The 16479-nt window shown below is 44.6% G+C and overlaps 34 non-coding genes across 34 annotated transcripts; 10 read left to right on the top strand and 24 right to left on the bottom strand.

Moving 5' to 3' along the window:
• Positions 1 to 68: 68 nt before the first annotated feature.
• trnam-cau (transfer RNA methionine (anticodon CAU)) lies at positions 69 to 140 on the top strand. Its single transcript has one exon. It is a non-coding gene; the product is annotated as a tRNA-Met (tRNA).
• Positions 141 to 533: 393 nt separating this feature from the next.
• Positions 534 to 615, bottom strand: trnal-cag (transfer RNA leucine (anticodon CAG)). Its single transcript has one exon. It is a non-coding gene; the product is annotated as a tRNA-Leu (tRNA).
• A 559-nt stretch (positions 616 to 1174) lies between these two features.
• Positions 1175 to 1256, bottom strand: trnal-aag (transfer RNA leucine (anticodon AAG)). Its single transcript has one exon. It is a non-coding gene; the product is annotated as a tRNA-Leu (tRNA).
• A 570-nt stretch (positions 1257 to 1826) lies between these two features.
• Positions 1827 to 1908, bottom strand: trnal-aag (transfer RNA leucine (anticodon AAG)). The gene has a single exon. It is a non-coding gene; the product is annotated as a tRNA-Leu (tRNA).
• Positions 1909 to 2011: 103 nt separating this feature from the next.
• On the top strand, positions 2012 to 2083 carry trnam-cau (transfer RNA methionine (anticodon CAU)). Its single transcript has one exon. It is a non-coding gene; the product is annotated as a tRNA-Met (tRNA).
• Positions 2084 to 2488: 405 nt separating this feature from the next.
• Positions 2489 to 2570, bottom strand: trnal-aag (transfer RNA leucine (anticodon AAG)). Its single transcript has one exon. It is a non-coding gene; the product is annotated as a tRNA-Leu (tRNA).
• A 103-nt stretch (positions 2571 to 2673) lies between these two features.
• Positions 2674 to 2745, top strand: trnam-cau (transfer RNA methionine (anticodon CAU)). Its single transcript has one exon. It is a non-coding gene; the product is annotated as a tRNA-Met (tRNA).
• A 405-nt stretch (positions 2746 to 3150) lies between these two features.
• Positions 3151 to 3232, bottom strand: trnal-aag (transfer RNA leucine (anticodon AAG)). Its single transcript has one exon. It is a non-coding gene; the product is annotated as a tRNA-Leu (tRNA).
• A 581-nt stretch (positions 3233 to 3813) lies between these two features.
• Positions 3814 to 3895, bottom strand: trnal-aag (transfer RNA leucine (anticodon AAG)). Its single transcript has one exon. It is a non-coding gene; the product is annotated as a tRNA-Leu (tRNA).
• A 557-nt stretch (positions 3896 to 4452) lies between these two features.
• trnal-cag (transfer RNA leucine (anticodon CAG)) lies at positions 4453 to 4534 on the bottom strand. Its single transcript has one exon. It is a non-coding gene; the product is annotated as a tRNA-Leu (tRNA).
• A 561-nt stretch (positions 4535 to 5095) lies between these two features.
• trnal-aag (transfer RNA leucine (anticodon AAG)) lies at positions 5096 to 5177 on the bottom strand. The gene has a single exon. It is a non-coding gene; the product is annotated as a tRNA-Leu (tRNA).
• A 103-nt stretch (positions 5178 to 5280) lies between these two features.
• Positions 5281 to 5352, top strand: trnam-cau (transfer RNA methionine (anticodon CAU)). Its single transcript has one exon. It is a non-coding gene; the product is annotated as a tRNA-Met (tRNA).
• Positions 5353 to 5745: 393 nt separating this feature from the next.
• trnal-cag (transfer RNA leucine (anticodon CAG)) lies at positions 5746 to 5827 on the bottom strand. The gene has a single exon. It is a non-coding gene; the product is annotated as a tRNA-Leu (tRNA).
• A 559-nt stretch (positions 5828 to 6386) lies between these two features.
• On the bottom strand, positions 6387 to 6468 carry trnal-aag (transfer RNA leucine (anticodon AAG)). Its single transcript has one exon. It is a non-coding gene; the product is annotated as a tRNA-Leu (tRNA).
• A 570-nt stretch (positions 6469 to 7038) lies between these two features.
• On the bottom strand, positions 7039 to 7120 carry trnal-aag (transfer RNA leucine (anticodon AAG)). Its single transcript has one exon. It is a non-coding gene; the product is annotated as a tRNA-Leu (tRNA).
• A 103-nt stretch (positions 7121 to 7223) lies between these two features.
• trnam-cau (transfer RNA methionine (anticodon CAU)) lies at positions 7224 to 7295 on the top strand. The gene has a single exon. It is a non-coding gene; the product is annotated as a tRNA-Met (tRNA).
• Positions 7296 to 7700: 405 nt separating this feature from the next.
• On the bottom strand, positions 7701 to 7782 carry trnal-aag (transfer RNA leucine (anticodon AAG)). Its single transcript has one exon. It is a non-coding gene; the product is annotated as a tRNA-Leu (tRNA).
• Positions 7783 to 8363: 581 nt separating this feature from the next.
• trnal-aag (transfer RNA leucine (anticodon AAG)) lies at positions 8364 to 8445 on the bottom strand. The gene has a single exon. It is a non-coding gene; the product is annotated as a tRNA-Leu (tRNA).
• Positions 8446 to 9002: 557 nt separating this feature from the next.
• On the bottom strand, positions 9003 to 9084 carry trnal-cag (transfer RNA leucine (anticodon CAG)). The gene has a single exon. It is a non-coding gene; the product is annotated as a tRNA-Leu (tRNA).
• Positions 9085 to 9645: 561 nt separating this feature from the next.
• Positions 9646 to 9727, bottom strand: trnal-aag (transfer RNA leucine (anticodon AAG)). The gene has a single exon. It is a non-coding gene; the product is annotated as a tRNA-Leu (tRNA).
• Positions 9728 to 9830: 103 nt separating this feature from the next.
• On the top strand, positions 9831 to 9902 carry trnam-cau (transfer RNA methionine (anticodon CAU)). Its single transcript has one exon. It is a non-coding gene; the product is annotated as a tRNA-Met (tRNA).
• Positions 9903 to 10295: 393 nt separating this feature from the next.
• On the bottom strand, positions 10296 to 10377 carry trnal-cag (transfer RNA leucine (anticodon CAG)). The gene has a single exon. It is a non-coding gene; the product is annotated as a tRNA-Leu (tRNA).
• Positions 10378 to 10936: 559 nt separating this feature from the next.
• On the bottom strand, positions 10937 to 11018 carry trnal-aag (transfer RNA leucine (anticodon AAG)). Its single transcript has one exon. It is a non-coding gene; the product is annotated as a tRNA-Leu (tRNA).
• Positions 11019 to 11588: 570 nt separating this feature from the next.
• trnal-aag (transfer RNA leucine (anticodon AAG)) lies at positions 11589 to 11670 on the bottom strand. The gene has a single exon. It is a non-coding gene; the product is annotated as a tRNA-Leu (tRNA).
• A 103-nt stretch (positions 11671 to 11773) lies between these two features.
• trnam-cau (transfer RNA methionine (anticodon CAU)) lies at positions 11774 to 11845 on the top strand. Its single transcript has one exon. It is a non-coding gene; the product is annotated as a tRNA-Met (tRNA).
• A 405-nt stretch (positions 11846 to 12250) lies between these two features.
• trnal-aag (transfer RNA leucine (anticodon AAG)) lies at positions 12251 to 12332 on the bottom strand. Its single transcript has one exon. It is a non-coding gene; the product is annotated as a tRNA-Leu (tRNA).
• A 581-nt stretch (positions 12333 to 12913) lies between these two features.
• On the bottom strand, positions 12914 to 12995 carry trnal-aag (transfer RNA leucine (anticodon AAG)). The gene has a single exon. It is a non-coding gene; the product is annotated as a tRNA-Leu (tRNA).
• Positions 12996 to 13098: 103 nt separating this feature from the next.
• trnam-cau (transfer RNA methionine (anticodon CAU)) lies at positions 13099 to 13170 on the top strand. The gene has a single exon. It is a non-coding gene; the product is annotated as a tRNA-Met (tRNA).
• Positions 13171 to 13552: 382 nt separating this feature from the next.
• trnal-cag (transfer RNA leucine (anticodon CAG)) lies at positions 13553 to 13634 on the bottom strand. Its single transcript has one exon. It is a non-coding gene; the product is annotated as a tRNA-Leu (tRNA).
• Positions 13635 to 14195: 561 nt separating this feature from the next.
• On the bottom strand, positions 14196 to 14277 carry trnal-aag (transfer RNA leucine (anticodon AAG)). Its single transcript has one exon. It is a non-coding gene; the product is annotated as a tRNA-Leu (tRNA).
• Positions 14278 to 14380: 103 nt separating this feature from the next.
• Positions 14381 to 14452, top strand: trnam-cau (transfer RNA methionine (anticodon CAU)). Its single transcript has one exon. It is a non-coding gene; the product is annotated as a tRNA-Met (tRNA).
• Positions 14453 to 14845: 393 nt separating this feature from the next.
• On the bottom strand, positions 14846 to 14927 carry trnal-cag (transfer RNA leucine (anticodon CAG)). Its single transcript has one exon. It is a non-coding gene; the product is annotated as a tRNA-Leu (tRNA).
• Positions 14928 to 15486: 559 nt separating this feature from the next.
• On the bottom strand, positions 15487 to 15568 carry trnal-aag (transfer RNA leucine (anticodon AAG)). The gene has a single exon. It is a non-coding gene; the product is annotated as a tRNA-Leu (tRNA).
• Positions 15569 to 15671: 103 nt separating this feature from the next.
• Positions 15672 to 15743, top strand: trnam-cau (transfer RNA methionine (anticodon CAU)). Its single transcript has one exon. It is a non-coding gene; the product is annotated as a tRNA-Met (tRNA).
• Positions 15744 to 16479: the final 736 nt, after the last annotated feature.

Below are 16479 nucleotides of genomic sequence, written 5' to 3'. Positions count from 1 at the left end.
ACAATCTATGGTTTCTGTTACAAATCGTTGGTCAAAAGCAGTGAACAATTCAAGCTCAGCGCTTAAAGAGCAGAGTGGCGCAGTGGAAGCGTGCTGGGCCCATAACCCAGAGGTCGATGGATCGAAACCATCCTCTGCTACTTAGACCTGTGTCTTCTTTGGCACCGTGCTGCAGGCAAAATGGTTAGGGTTGGCTTCAGAATGTTGTACTGGTTGTTTAAAACCTTACCCTTCAGTCTTCTTGATCATAGGAAAATGACCTCTCCACACTTTGTGCTATTTAATCGAATGAAATTTGCTTTCCTATTTGATCATGAGAAATTCCCAATGTTCTGGGCTTGAAATATCCATTACTGATTAGCATGACTAGTAAAGACAATTAAGATATAGGAAATGAACCCCCACATGACCAGATTGTTGAAGAATGCGTGAGCGTACATAGAATCAGTTAAGGAAAGACTACAATCGTTTGTTCCTTGAAAGCCTTCCATCGCCTCTAACGCCTTCAATCCAGCCAACCACTGGACAACAAATGGCAGTGGTGGGATTCGAACCCACGCCCCCTGAGAGACTGGAACCTGAATCCAGCGCCTTGGACCGCTCGGCCACACTACCCTGTTTATCACCTCCAATGCGCAAACCTTAAGCATTCAATCCATAGTTTCTGTTACGAATTGTCGGTAAAATCAGTGAAGAATTCAGTTTTGATGCATAAAAAGCAGAGTGGCCCATAACCCAGAGGTCGATGGATCGAAACCATCCTCTGCTACTTAGACCTGTATCTTCTTTGGCACTGTGCCGCAGGCAAAATGGTTAGGGTTGGCTTCAGAATGTTGTACTGGTTGTTTAAAGCCTTACCCCTCAGTTTACTTGATCACTGGAAAATGACCTCTCCTCAGTTCGTGCAATTAATCCGATGAAATTTGCCTTGCCTTTAGTATTTGATCATCAGAAATCGGCAATCTTTGTGGTCTTGAGGTGTCCATTGCTTATTAGAATTACAGGTAAAGAAACTTAAATTTACTTGTAGGAAAACAAGCACCGCACGACCAGATTGTTGAAGAATGCATGAGTTTACATAGAATCAGATAAGCAAACAGTACAATTGGTTAGTTCTTTGAAAGCCTTCCATTGACTCTAAAGTCATCCATCCTGCCAACTGCAGTATACCAAGTGGCAGTGGTGGGATTCAAACCCACGCCTCCTGAGAGAGTGGAACCTTAATCCAGCGCCTTGGACCGCTCGGCCACACTACCCTGTTTCACACCTCCAATGCACAGACCTTGAGCAAACAATCCATGGTTTCTGTTACAAATCGTTGGTCAAAAGCAGTGAACAATTCAAGCTCAGCAGAGTGGCGCAGCGGAAGCGTGCTGGGCCCATAACCCAGAGGCCGATGGGTCGAAACCATCCTCTGCTGCTTAGACCTGTGTCTTCTTTGGCACTGTGCTGCAGGCAAAATGGTTAGGGTTGGCTTCAGAATGTTGTACTAGTTGTTTAAAGCCTTACCCTTCAGTCTTCTTGATCATAGGAAAATGACCTCTCCACAGTTTGTGCTATTTAATCGAATGAAATTTGCCTTGCCTTTAGTATTTGATGATCAGAAATCGGCAATCTTTGTGGTCTTGAGGTGTCCATTGCTTATTAGAGTTACAGGTAAAGAAACATAAATTTACTTATCGGAAAACAAGCCCCGCACGACCAGATTGTTGAAGAATCCTTGAGTCTACATAGAATCAGATAAGCAAACAGTACAATTGGTTGGTTCTTTGAAAGCCTTCCATTGACTCTAAAGTCTTCCATCCAGCCAACTGCAGGATACCAAGTGGCAGTGGTGGGATTCGAACCCACGCCTCCTGAGAGACTGGAACCTTAATCCAGCGCCTTGGACCGCTCGGCCACACTACCCTGTTTCACACCTCCAATGCACAGACCTTGAGCAAACAATCCATGGTTTCTGTTACAAATCGTTGGTCAAAAGCAGTGAATAATTCAAGCTCAGCGCTTAAAGAGCAGAGTGGCGCAGCGGAAGCGTGCTGGGCCCATAACCCAGAGGTCGATGGATCGAAACCATCCTCTGCTACTTAGACCTGTATCTTCTTTGGCACTGTGCCGCAGGCAAAATGGTTAGGGTTGGCTTCAGAATGTTGTACTGGTTGTTTAAAGCCTTACCCTTCAGTCTACTTGATCACTGGAAAATGACCTCTCCTCAGTTCGTGCAATTAATCCGATGAAATTTCCCTTGCCTTTAGTATTTGATCATCAGAAATCGGCAATCTTTGTGGTCTTGAGGTGTCCATTGCTTATTAGAATTAGAGGTAAAGAAACTTAAATTTACTTGTAGGAAAACAAGCACCGCACGACCAGATTGTTGAAGAATCCTTGAGTCTACATAGAATCAGATAAGCAAACAGTACAATTGGTTGGTTCTTTGAAAGCCTTCCATTGACTCTAAAGTCTTCCATCCAGCCAACTGCAGGATACCAAGTGGCAGTGGTGGGATTCGAACCCACGCCTCCTGAGAGACTGGAACCTTAATCCAGCGCCTTGGACCGCTCGGCCACACTACCCTGTTTCACACCTCCAATGCACAGACCTTGAGCAAACAATCCATGGTTTCTGTTACAAATCGTTGGTCAAAAGCAGTGAATAATTCAAGCTCAGCGCTTAAAGAGCAGAGTGGCGCAGCGGAAGCGTGCTGGGCCCATAACCCAGAGGTCGATGGATCGAAACCATCCTCTGCTACTTAGACCTGTATCTTCTTTGGCACTGTGCCGCAGGCAAAATGGTTAGGGTTGGCTTCAGAATGTTGTACTGGTTGTTTAAAGCCTTACCCTTCAGTCTACTTGATCACTGGAAAATGACCTCTCCTCAGTTCGTGCAATTAATCCGATGAAATTTGCCTTGCCTTTAGTATTTGATCATCAGAAATCGGCAATCTTTGTGGTCTTGAGGTGTCCATTGCTTATTAGAATTAGAGGTAAAGAAACTTAAATTTACTTGTAGGAAAACAAGCACCGCACGACCAGATTGTTGAAGAATGCATGAGTTTACATAGAATCAGATAAGCAAACAGTACAATTGGTTAGTTCTTTGAAAGCCTTCCATTGACTCTAAAGTCATCCATCCAGCCAACTGCGGTATACCAAGTGGCAGTAGTGGGATTCAAACCCACGCCTCCTGAGAGAGTGGAACCTTAATCCAGCGCCTTGGACCGCTCGGCCACACTACCCTGTTTCACACCTCCAATGCACAGACCTTGAGCAAACAATCCATGGTTTCTGTTACAAATCGTTGGTCAAAAGCAGTGAACAATTCAAGCTAAGCAGGTAGAGGGCAGAGTGGCGCAGCGGAAGCATGCTGGGCCCATAACCCAGAGGCCGATGGGTCGAAACCATCCTCTGCTGCTTAGACCTGTATCTTCTTTGGCACTGTGCTGCAGGCAAAATGGTTAGGGTTGGCTTCAGAATGTTGTACTGGTTGTTTAAAGCCTTACCCTTCAGTCTTCTTGATCATAGGAAAATGACCTCTCCACAGTTTGTGCTATTTAATCGAATGAAATTTGCCTTGCCTTTAGTATTTGATGATCAGAAATCGGCAATCTTTGTGGTCTTGAGGTGTCCATTGCTTATTAGAGTTACAGGTAAAGAAACATAAATTTACTTATCGGAAAACAAGCCCCGCACGACCAGATTGTTGAAGAATCCTTGAGTCTACATAGAATCAGATAAGCAAACAGTACAATTGGTTGGTTCTTTGAAAGCCTTCCATTGACTCTAAAGTCTTCCATCCAGCCAACTGCAGGATACCAAGTGGCAGTGGTGGGATTCGAACCCACGCCTCCTGAGAGACTGGAACCTTAATCCAGCGCCTTGGACCGCTCGGCCACACTACCCTGTTTCACACCTCCAATGCACAGACCTTGAGCAAACAATCCATGGTTTCTGTTACAAATCGTTGGTCAAAAGCAGTGAATAATTCAAGCTCAGCGCTTAAAGAGCAGAGTGGGGCAGCGGAAGCGTGCTGGGCCCATAACCCAGAGGTCGATGGATCGAAACCATCCTCTGCTACTTAGACCTGTGTCTTCTTTGGCACTGTGTTGCAGGCAAAATGGTTAGGGTTGGCTTCAGAATGTTGTACTGGTTGTTTAAAGCCTTACCCTTCAGTCTTCTTGATCATAGGAAAATGACCTCTCCACACTTTGTGCTATTTAATCGAATGAAATGTGCTTTCCTATTTGATCATGAGAAATTCCCAACGATCTGGTCTTGAAATATCCATTACTGATTAGCATGACTAGTAAAGATAATTAAGATATAGGAAAAGAACCCCCACATGACCAGATTGTTGAAGAATGCGTGAGCGTACATAGAATCAGTTAAGGAAAGACTACAATCGTTTGTTCCTTGAAAGCCTTCCATCGCCTCTAACGCCTTCTATCCAGCCAACCACTGGCAGTGGTGGGATTCGAACCCACGCCCCCTGAGAGACTGGAACCTGAATCCAGCGCCTTGGACAGCTCGGCCACACTACCCTGTCTCTCACCTCCAATGCGCAAACCTTAAGCATTCAATCCATAGTTTCTGTTACGAATTGTCTGTAAAATCAGTGAAGAATTCAGTTTTGATGCATAAAAAGCAGAGTGGCCCATAACCCAGAGGTCGATGGATCGAAACCATCCTCTGCTACTTAGACCTGTATCTTCTTTGGCACTGTGCTGCAGGCAAAATGGTTAGGGTTGGCTTCAGTATGTTGTACTGGTTGTTTAAAGCCTTGCCCTTCAGTCTACTTGATCACAGGAAAATGACCTCTCCTCAGTTCGTGCAATTAATCCAATGAAATTTGCCTTGCCTTTAGTATTTGATCATCAGAAATCGGCAGTCTTTGTGGTCTTGAGGTGTCCATTGCTTATTAGAATTACAGGTAAAGAAACTTAAATTTACTTATAGGAAAACAAGCACCGCACAACCAGATTGTTGAAGAATGCATGAGTCTACATAGAATCAGACAAGCAAACGGGAAAAAATTGGTTGGTCCTTTGAAAGCCTTCCATTGACTCTAAAGTCTTCCATCCAGCCAACTGCAGGATACCAAGTGGCAGTGGTGGGATTCAAACCCACGCCTCCTGAGAGACTGGAACCTTAAACCAGCGCCTTGCACCGCTCAGCCACACTACCCTCTTTGACACCTCCAATGCACAGACCTTGAGCAAACAATCTATGGTTTCTGTTACAAATCGTTGGTCAAAAGCAGTGAACAATTCAAGCTCAGCGCTTAAAGAGCAGAGTGGCGCAGTGGAAGCGTGCTGGGCCCATAACCCAGAGGTCGATGGATCGAAACCATCCTCTGCTACTTAGACCTGTGTCTTCTTTGGCACCGTGCTGCAGGCAAAATGGTTAGGGTTGGCTTCAGAATGTTGTACTGGTTGTTTAAAACCTTACCCTTCAGTCTTCTTGATCATAGGAAAATGACCTCTCCACACTTTGTGCTATTTAATCGAATGAAATTTGCTTTCCTATTTGATCATGAGAAATTCCCAATGTTCTGGGCTTGAAATATCCATTACTGATTAGCATGACTAGTAAAGACAATTAAGATATAGGAAATGAACCCCCACATGACCAGATTGTTGAAGAATGCGTGAGCGTACATAGAATCAGTTAAGGAAAGACTACAATCGTTTGTTCCTTGAAAGCCTTCCATCGCCTCTAACGCCTTCAATCCAGCCAACCACTGGACAACAAATGGCAGTGGTGGGATTCGAACCCACGCCCCCTGAGAGACTGGAACCTGAATCCAGCGCCTTGGACCGCTCGGCCACACTACCCTGTTTATCACCTCCAATGCGCAAACCTTAAGCATTCAATCCATAGTTTCTGTTACGAATTGTCGGTAAAATCAGTGAAGAATTCAGTTTTGATGCATAAAAAGCAGAGTGGCCCATAACCCAGAGGTCGATGGATCGAAACCATCCTCTGCTACTTAGACCTGTATCTTCTTTGGCACTGTGCCGCAGGCAAAATGGTTAGGGTTGGCTTCAGAATGTTGTACTGGTTGTTTAAAGCCTTACCCCTCAGTTTACTTGATCACTGGAAAATGACCTCTCCTCAGTTCGTGCAATTAATCCGATGAAATTTGCCTTGCCTTTAGTATTTGATCATCAGAAATCGGCAATCTTTGTGGTCTTGAGGTGTCCATTGCTTATTAGAATTACAGGTAAAGAAACTTAAATTTACTTGTAGGAAAACAAGCACCGCACGACCAGATTGTTGAAGAATGCATGAGTTTACATAGAATCAGATAAGCAAACAGTACAATTGGTTAGTTCTTTGAAAGCCTTCCATTGACTCTAAAGTCATCCATCCTGCCAACTGCAGTATACCAAGTGGCAGTGGTGGGATTCAAACCCACGCCTCCTGAGAGAGTGGAACCTTAATCCAGCGCCTTGGACCGCTCGGCCACACTACCCTGTTTCACACCTCAAATGCACAGACCTTGAGCAAACAATCCATGGTTTCTGTTACAAATCGTTGGTCAAAAGCAGTGAACAATTCAAGCTCAGCAGAGTGGCGCAGCGGAAGCGTGCTGGGCCCATAACCCAGAGGCCGATGGGTCGAAACCATCCTCTGCTGCTTAGACCTGTGTCTTCTTTGGCACTGTGCTGCAGGCAAAATGGTTAGGGTTGGCTTCAGAATGTTGTACTAGTTGTTTAAAGCCTTACCCTTCAGTCTTCTTGATCATAGGAAAATGACCTCTCCACAGTTTGTGCTATTTAATCGAATGAAATTTGCCTTGCCTTTAGTATTTGATGATCAGAAATCGGCAATCTTTGTGGTCTTGAGGTGTCCATTGCTTATTAGAGTTACAGGTAAAGAAACATAAATTTACTTATCGGAAAACAAGCCCCGCACGACCAGATTGTTGAAGAATCCTTGAGTCTACATAGAATCAGATAAGCAAACAGTACAATTGGTTGGTTCTTTGAAAGCCTTCCATTGACTCTAAAGTCTTCCATCCAGCCAACTGCAGGATACCAAGTGGCAGTGGTGGGATTCGAACCCACGCCTCCTGAGAGACTGGAACCTTAATCCAGCGCCTTGGACCGCTCGGCCACACTACCCTGTTTCACACCTCCAATGCACAGACCTTGAGCAAACAATCCATGGTTTCTGTTACAAATCGTTGGTCAAAAGCAGTGAATAATTCAAGCTCAGCGCTTAAAGAGCAGAGTGGCGCAGCGGAAGCGTGCTGGGCCCATAACCCAGAGGTCGATGGATCGAAACCATCCTCTGCTACTTAGACCTGTATCTTCTTTGGCACTGTGCCGCAGGCAAAATGGTTAGGGTTGGCTTCAGAATGTTGTACTGGTTGTTTAAAGCCTTACCCTTCAGTCTACTTGATCACTGGAAAATGACCTCTCCTCAGTTCGTGCAATTAATCCGATGAAATTTGCCTTGCCTTTAGTATTTGATCATCAGAAATCGGCAATCTTTGTGGTCTTGAGGTGTCCATTGCTTATTAGAATTAGAGGTAAAGAAACTTAAATTTACTTGTAGGAAAACAAGCACCGCACGACCAGATTGTTGAAGAATGCATGAGTTTACATAGAATCAGATAAGCAAACAGTACAATTGGTTAGTTCTTTGAAAGCCTTCCATTGACTCTAAAGTCATCCATCCAGCCAACTGCGGTATACCAAGTGGCAGTAGTGGGATTCAAACCCACGCCTCCTGAGAGAGTGGAACCTTAATCCAGCGCCTTGGACCGCTCGGCCACACTACCCTGTTTCACACCTCCAATGCACAGACCTTGAGCAAACAATCCATGGTTTCTGTTACAAATCGTTGGTCAAAAGCAGTGAACAATTCAAGCTAAGCAGGTAGAGGGCAGAGTGGCGCAGCGGAAGCATGCTGGGCCCATAACCCAGAGGCCGATGGGTCGAAACCATCCTCTGCTGCTTAGACCTGTATCTTCTTTGGCACTGTGCTGCAGGCAAAATGGTTAGGGTTGGCTTCAGAATGTTGTACTGGTTGTTTAAAGCCTTACCCTTCAGTCTTCTTGATCATAGGAAAATGACCTCTCCACAGTTTGTGCTATTTAATCGAATGAAATTTGCCTTGCCTTTAGTATTTGATGATCAGAAATCGGCAATCTTTGTGGTCTTGAGGTGTCCATTGCTTATTAGAGTTACAGGTAAAGAAACATAAATTTACTTATCGGAAAACAAGCCCCGCACGACCAGATTGTTGAAGAATCCTTGAGTCTACATAGAATCAGATAAGCAAACAGTACAATTGGTTGGTTCTTTGAAAGCCTTCCATTGACTCTAAAGTCTTCCATCCAGCCAACTGCAGGATACCAAGTGGCAGTGGTGGGATTCGAACCCACGCCTCCTGAGAGACTGGAACCTTAATCCAGCGCCTTGGACCGCTCGGCCACACTACCCTGTTTCACACCTCCAATGCACAGACCTTGAGCAAACAATCCATGGTTTCTGTTACAAATCGTTGGTCAAAAGCAGTGAATAATTCAAGCTCAGCGCTTAAAGAGCAGAGTGGGGCAGCGGAAGCGTGCTGGGCCCATAACCCAGAGGTCGATGGATCGAAACCATCCTCTGCTACTTAGACCTGTGTCTTCTTTGGCACTGTGTTGCAGGCAAAATGGTTAGGGTTGGCTTCAGAATGTTGTACTGGTTGTTTAAAGCCTTACCCTTCAGTCTTCTTGATCATAGGAAAATGACCTCTCCACACTTTGTGCTATTTAATCGAATGAAATGTGCTTTCCTATTTGATCATGAGAAATTCCCAACGATCTGGTCTTGAAATATCCATTACTGATTAGCATGACTAGTAAAGATAATTAAGATATAGGAAAAGAACCCCCACATGACCAGATTGTTGAAGAATGCGTGAGCGTACATAGAATCAGTTAAGGAAAGACTACAATCGTTTGTTCCTTGAAAGCCTTCCATCGCCTCTAACGCCTTCTATCCAGCCAACCACTGGCAGTGGTGGGATTCGAACCCACGCCCCCTGAGAGACTGGAACCTGAATCCAGCGCCTTGGACAGCTCGGCCACACTACCCTGTCTCTCACCTCCAATGCGCAAACCTTAAGCATTCAATCCATAGTTTCTGTTACGAATTGTCTGTAAAATCAGTGAAGAATTCAGTTTTGATGCATAAAAAGCAGAGTGGCCCATAACCCAGAGGTCGATGGATCGAAACCATCCTCTGCTACTTAGACCTGTATCTTCTTTGGCACTGTGCTGCAGGCAAAATGGTTAGGGTTGGCTTCAGTATGTTGTACTGGTTGTTTAAAGCCTTGCCCTTCAGTCTACTTGATCACAGGAAAATGACCTCTCCTCAGTTCGTGCAATTAATCCAATGAAATTTGCCTTGCCTTTAGTATTTGATCATCAGAAATCGGCAGTCTTTGTGGTCTTGAGGTGTCCATTGCTTATTAGAATTACAGGTAAAGAAACTTAAATTTACTTATAGGAAAACAAGCACCGCACAACCAGATTGTTGAAGAATGCATGAGTCTACATAGAATCAGACAAGCAAACGGGAAAAAATTGGTTGGTCCTTTGAAAGCCTTCCATTGACTCTAAAGTCTTCCATCCAGCCAACTGCAGGATACCAAGTGGCAGTGGTGGGATTCAAACCCACGCCTCCTGAGAGACTGGAACCTTAAACCAGCGCCTTGCACCGCTCAGCCACACTACCCTCTTTGACACCTCCAATGCACAGACCTTGAGCAAACAATCTATGGTTTCTGTTACAAATCGTTGGTCAAAAGCAGTGAACAATTCAAGCTCAGCGCTTAAAGAGCAGAGTGGCGCAGTGGAAGCGTGCTGGGCCCATAACCCAGAGGTCGATGGATCGAAACCATCCTCTGCTACTTAGACCTGTGTCTTCTTTGGCACCGTGCTGCAGGCAAAATGGTTAGGGTTGGCTTCAGAATGTTGTACTGGTTGTTTAAAACCTTACCCTTCAGTCTTCTTGATCATAGGAAAATGACCTCTCCACACTTTGTGCTATTTAATCGAATGAAATTTGCTTTCCTATTTGATCATGAGAAATTCCCAATGTTCTGGGCTTGAAATATCCATTACTGATTAGCATGACTAGTAAAGACAATTAAGATATAGGAAATGAACCCCCACATGACCAGATTGTTGAAGAATGCGTGAGCGTACATAGAATCAGTTAAGGAAAGACTACAATCGTTTGTTCCTTGAAAGCCTTCCATCGCCTCTAACGCCTTCAATCCAGCCAACCACTGGACAACAAATGGCAGTGGTGGGATTCGAACCCACGCCCCCTGAGAGACTGGAACCTGAATCCAGCGCCTTGGACCGCTCGGCCACACTACCCTGTTTATCACCTCCAATGCGCAAACCTTAAGCATTCAATCCATAGTTTCTGTTACGAATTGTCGGTAAAATCAGTGAAGAATTCAGTTTTGATGCATAAAAAGCAGAGTGGCCCATAACCCAGAGGTCGATGGATCGAAACCATCCTCTGCTACTTAGACCTGTATCTTCTTTGGCACTGTGCCGCAGGCAAAATGGTTAGGGTTGGCTTCAGAATGTTGTACTGGTTGTTTAAAGCCTTACCCCTCAGTTTACTTGATCACTGGAAAATGACCTCTCCTCAGTTCGTGCAATTAATCCGATGAAATTTGCCTTGCCTTTAGTATTTGATCATCAGAAATCGGCAATCTTTGTGGTCTTGAGGTGTCCATTGCTTATTAGAATTACAGGTAAAGAAACTTAAATTTACTTGTAGGAAAACAAGCACCGCACGACCAGATTGTTGAAGAATGCATGAGTTTACATAGAATCAGATAAGCAAACAGTACAATTGGTTAGTTCTTTGAAAGCCTTCCATTGACTCTAAAGTCATCCATCCTGCCAACTGCAGTATACCAAGTGGCAGTGGTGGGATTCAAACCCACGCCTCCTGAGAGAGTGGAACCTTAATCCAGCGCCTTGGACCGCTCGGCCACACTACCCTGTTTCACACCTCCAATGCACAGACCTTGAGCAAACAATCCATGGTTTCTGTTACAAATCGTTGGTCAAAAGCAGTGAACAATTCAAGCTCAGCAGAGTGGCGCAGCGGAAGCGTGCTGGGCCCATAACCCAGAGGCCGATGGGTCGAAACCATCCTCTGCTGCTTAGACCTGTGTCTTCTTTGGCACTGTGCTGCAGGCAAAATGGTTAGGGTTGGCTTCAGAATGTTGTACTAGTTGTTTAAAGCCTTACCCTTCAGTCTTCTTGATCATAGGAAAATGACCTCTCCACAGTTTGTGCTATTTAATCGAATGAAATTTGCCTTGCCTTTAGTATTTGATGATCAGAAATCGGCAATCTTTGTGGTCTTGAGGTGTCCATTGCTTATTAGAGTTACAGGTAAAGAAACATAAATTTACTTATCGGAAAACAAGCCCCGCACGACCAGATTGTTGAAGAATCCTTGAGTCTACATAGAATCAGATAAGCAAACAGTACAATTGGTTGGTTCTTTGAAAGCCTTCCATTGACTCTAAAGTCTTCCATCCAGCCAACTGCAGGATACCAAGTGGCAGTGGTGGGATTCGAACCCACGCCTCCTGAGAGACTGGAACCTTAATCCAGCGCCTTGGACCGCTCGGCCACACTACCCTGTTTCACACCTCCAATGCACAGACCTTGAGCAAACAATCCATGGTTTCTGTTACAAATCGTTGGTCAAAAGCAGTGAATAATTCAAGCTCAGCGCTTAAAGAGCAGAGTGGCGCAGCGGAAGCGTGCTGGGCCCATAACCCAGAGGTCGATGGATCGAAACCATCCTCTGCTACTTAGACCTGTATCTTCTTTGGCACTGTGCCGCAGGCAAAATGGTTAGGGTTGGCTTCAGAATGTTGTACTGGTTGTTTAAAGCCTTACCCTTCAGTCTACTTGATCACTGGAAAATGACCTCTCCTCAGTTCGTGCAATTAATCCGATGAAATTTCCCTTGCCTTTAGTATTTGATCATCAGAAATCGGCAATCTTTGTGGTCTTGAGGTGTCCATTGCTTATTAGAATTAGAGGTAAAGAAACTTAAATTTACTTGTAGGAAAACAAGCACCGCACGACCAGATTGTTGAAGAATGCATGAGTTTACATAGAATCAGATAAGCAAACAGTACAATTGGTTAGTTCTTTGAAAGCCTTCCATTGACTCTAAAGTCATCCATCCAGCCAACTGCAGTATACCAAGTGGCAGTAGTGGGATTCAAACCCACGCCTCCTGAGAGAGTGGAACCTTAATCCAGCGCCTTGGACCGCTCGGCCACACTACCCTGTTTCACACCTCCAATGCACAGACCTTGAGCAAACAATCCATGGTTTCTGTTACAAATCGTTGGTCAAAAGCAGTGAACAATTCAAGCTCAGCAGGTAAAGGGCAGAGTGGCGCAGCGGAAGCGTGCTGGGCCCATAACCCAGAGGCCGATGGGTCGAAACCATCCTCTGCTGCTTAGACCTGTGTCTTCTTTGGCACTGTGCTGCAGGCAAAATGGTTAGGGTTGGCTTCAGAATGTTGTACTGGTTGTTTAAAGCCTTACCCTTCAGTCTTCTTGATCATAGCAAAATGACCTCTCCACAGTTTGTGCTATTTAATCGAATGAAATTTGCCTTGCCTTTAGTATTTGATGATCAGAAATCGGCAATCTTTGTGGTCTTGAGGTGTCCATTGCTTATTAGAGTTACAGGTAAAGAAACATAAATTTACTTATCGGAAAACAAGCCCCGCACGACCAGATTGTTGAAGAATCCTTGAGTCTACATAGAATCAGATAAGCAAACAGTACAATTGGTTGGTTCTTTGAAAGCCTTCCATTGACTCTAAAGTCTTCCATCCAGCCAACTGCAGGATACCAAGTGGCAGTGGTGGGATTCGAACCCACGCCTCCTGAGAGACTGGAACCTTAATCCAGCGCCTTGGACCGCTCGGCCACACTACCCTGTTTCACACCTCCAATGCACAGACCTTGAGCAAACAATCCATGGTTTCTGTTACAAATCGTTGGTCAAAAGCAGTGAATAATTCAAGCTCAGCGCTTAAAGAGCAGAGTGGCGCAGCGGAAGCGTGCTGGGCCCATAACCCAGAGGTCGATGGATCGAAACCATCCTCTGCTACTTAGACCTGTGTCTTCTTTGGCACTGTGTTGCAGGCAAAATGGTTAGGGTTGGCTTCAGAATGTTGTACTGGTTGTTTAAAGCCTTACCCTTCAGTCTTCTTGATCATAGGAAAATGACCTCTCCACACTTTGTGCTATTTAATCGAATGAAATGTGCTTTCCTATTTGATCATGAGAAATTCCCAACGATCTGGTCTTGAAATATCCATTACTGATTAGCATGACTAGTAAAGATAATTAAGATATAGGAAAAGAACCCCCACATGACCAGATTGTTGAAGAATGCGTGAGCGTACATAGAATCAGTTAAGGAAAGACTACAATCGTTTGTTCCTTGAAAGCCTTCCATCGCCTCTAACGCCTTCTATCCAGCCAACCACTGGCAGTGGTGGGATTCGAACCCACGCCCCCTGAGAGACTGGAACCTGAATCCAGCGCCTTGGACCGCTCGGCCACACTACCCTGTTTCTCACCTCCAATGCGCAAACCTTAAGCATTCAATCCATAGTTTCTGTTACGAATTGTCTGTAAAATCAGTGAAGAATTCAGTTTTGATGCATAAAAAGCAGAGTGGCCCATAACCCAGAGGTCGATGGATCGAAACCATCCTCTGCTACTTAGACCTGTATCTTCTTTGGCACTGTGCTGCAGGCAAAATGGTTAGGGTTGGCTTCAGTATGTTGTACTGGTTGTTTAAAGCCTTGCCCTTCAGTCTACTTGATCACAGGAAAATGACCTCTCCTCAGTTCGTGCAATTAATCCAATGAAATTTGCCTTGCCTTTAGTATTTGATCATCAGAAATCGGCAGTCTTTGTGGTCTTGAGGTGTCCATTGCTTATTAGAATTACAGGTAAAGAAACTTAAATTTACTTATAGGAAAACAAGCACCGCACAACCAGATTGTTGAAGAATGCATGAGTCTACATAGAATCAGACAAGCAAACGGGAAAAAATTGGTTGGTTCTTTGAAAGCCTTCCATTGACTCTAAAGTCTTCCATCCAGCCAACTGCAGGATACCAAGTGGCAGTGGTGGGATTCAAACCCACGCCTCCTGAGAGACTGGAACCTTAAACCAGCGCCTTGCACCGCTCAGCCACACTACCCTCTTTGACACCTCCAATGCACAGACCTTGAGCAAACAATCTATGGTTTCTGTTACAAATCGTTGGTCAAAAGCAGTGAACAATTCAAGCTCAGCGCTTAAAGAGCAGAGTGGCGCAGCGGAAGCGTGCTGGGCCCATAACCCAGAGGTCGATGGATCGAAACCATCCTCTGCTACTTAGACCTGTGTCTTCTTTGGCACCGTGCTGCAGGCAAAATGGTTAGGGTTGGCTTCAGAATGTTGTACTGGTTGTTTAAAGCCTTACCCTTCAGTCTTCTTGATCATAGGAAAATGACCTCTCCACACTTTGTGCTATTTAATCGAATGAAATTTGCTTTCCTATTTGATCATGAGAAATTCCCAATGTTCTGGGCTTGAAATATCCATTACTGATTAGCATGACTAGTAAAGACAATTAAGATATAGGAAATGAACCCCCACATGACCAGATTGTTGAAGAATGCGTGAGCGTACATAGAATCAGTTAAGGAAAGACTACAATCGTTTGTTCCTTGAAAGCCTTCCATCGCCTCTAACGCCTTCAACCCAGCCAACCACTGGACAACAAATGGCAGTGGTGGGATTCGAACCCACGCCCCCTGAGAGACTGGAACCTGAATCCAGCGCCTTGGACCGCTCGGCCACACTACCCTGTTTATCACCTCCAATGCGCAAACCTTAAGCATTCAATCCATAGTTTCTGTTACGAATTGTCGGTAAAATCAGTGAAGAATTCAGTTTTGATGCATAAAAAGCAGAGTGGCCCATAACCCAGAGGTCGATGGATCGAAACCATCCTCTGCTACTTAGACCTGTATCTTCTTTGGCACTGTGCCGCAGGCAAAATGGTTAGGGTTGGCTTCAGAATGTTGTACTGGTTGTTTAAAGCCTTACCCTTCAGTCTACTTGATCACTGGAAAATGACCTCTCCTCAGTTCGTGCAATTAAGCCGATGAAATTTGCCTTGCCTTTAGTATTTGATCATCAGAAATCGGCAATCTTTGTGGTCTTGAGGTGTCCATTGCTTATTAGAATTACAGGTAAAGAAACTTAAATTTACTTATAGGAAAACAAGCACCGCACGACCAGATTGTTGAATAATGCATGAGTCTACATAGAACCAGATAAGCAAACAGTACAATTGGTTGGTTCTTTGAAAGCCTTCCATTGACTCTAAAGTCTTCCATCCAGCCAACTGCAGGATACCAAGTAGCAGTGGTGGGATTCAAACCCACGCCTCCTGAGAGACTGGAACCTTAAACCAGCGCCTTGCACCGCTCAGCCACACTACCCTCTTTGACACCTCCAATGCACAGACCTTTAGCAAACAATCTATGGTTTCTGTTACAAATCGTTGGTCAAAAGCAATGAACAATTCAAGCTCAGCGCATAAAGAGCAGAGTGGCGCAGCGGAAGCGTGCTGGGCCCATAACCCAGAGGTCGATGGATCGAAACCATCCTCTGCTACTTATATCTGTTTCTTTTTTGGCACTGTGCTGCAGGCAAAATGGTTAGGGTTGGCTTCAGAATGTTGTACTAGTTGTTTAAAGCCTTACCCTTCAGTCTATTTGATCATAGGAAATGACCTCTCCACAATTTGTGCTATTTAATGGAATGAAATTTGCTTTCCTATTTGATCATGAGAAATCCCCAATGTTCTGGTATTGAAGTATCTATTACTGATTAGCATGACTAGTAAAGATCATTAAATTTAGATATAGGAAAATAACCCCCACATGACCAGATTGTTGAAGAATGCGTGAGCGTACATAGAATCAGTTAAGGAAAGAGTACAATCGTTTGTTCCTTGAAAGCCTTCCATCGACTCTAACGCCTTCAATACCAAGTGGTGGGATTCGAACCCACGCCCCCTGAGAGGCTGAACCTGAATCCAGCTTCTTGGACTGCTCGGCCACGCTCCAACGCACAAACCTTGAACAATCAATCCATGGTTTCTGTCACGAATTGTTGGTCAAAAGCAGTGAACAATTCAAATTTGAAACATCTAAAGCAGAGTGGTGCAGCGGCAAAATATAGTGAGACTAAATGGCTTTTTTGGGCTGTTTGTCTTTGACTTTTAATACAGTGGGAGATGAGGAAAGACCACTCTGTTTACTGTGTTTAAAAATGTTTGCAGCGGACAGCAGTAAGCCAAATCAATTAAGACATCACTTAAAGACATTAGACCCCAATCCCATTGATA

This window comes from Corythoichthys intestinalis, chromosome 3 (assembly GCF_030265065.1).
Source record: "Corythoichthys intestinalis isolate RoL2023-P3 chromosome 3, ASM3026506v1, whole genome shotgun sequence".
NCBI classification, from domain to species: Eukaryota; Metazoa; Chordata; class Actinopteri; order Syngnathiformes; family Syngnathidae; genus Corythoichthys; species Corythoichthys intestinalis.
Note: the sequence above shows the minus strand (reverse complement) of the source record. Positions and strands in the feature narration are given on the sequence as shown.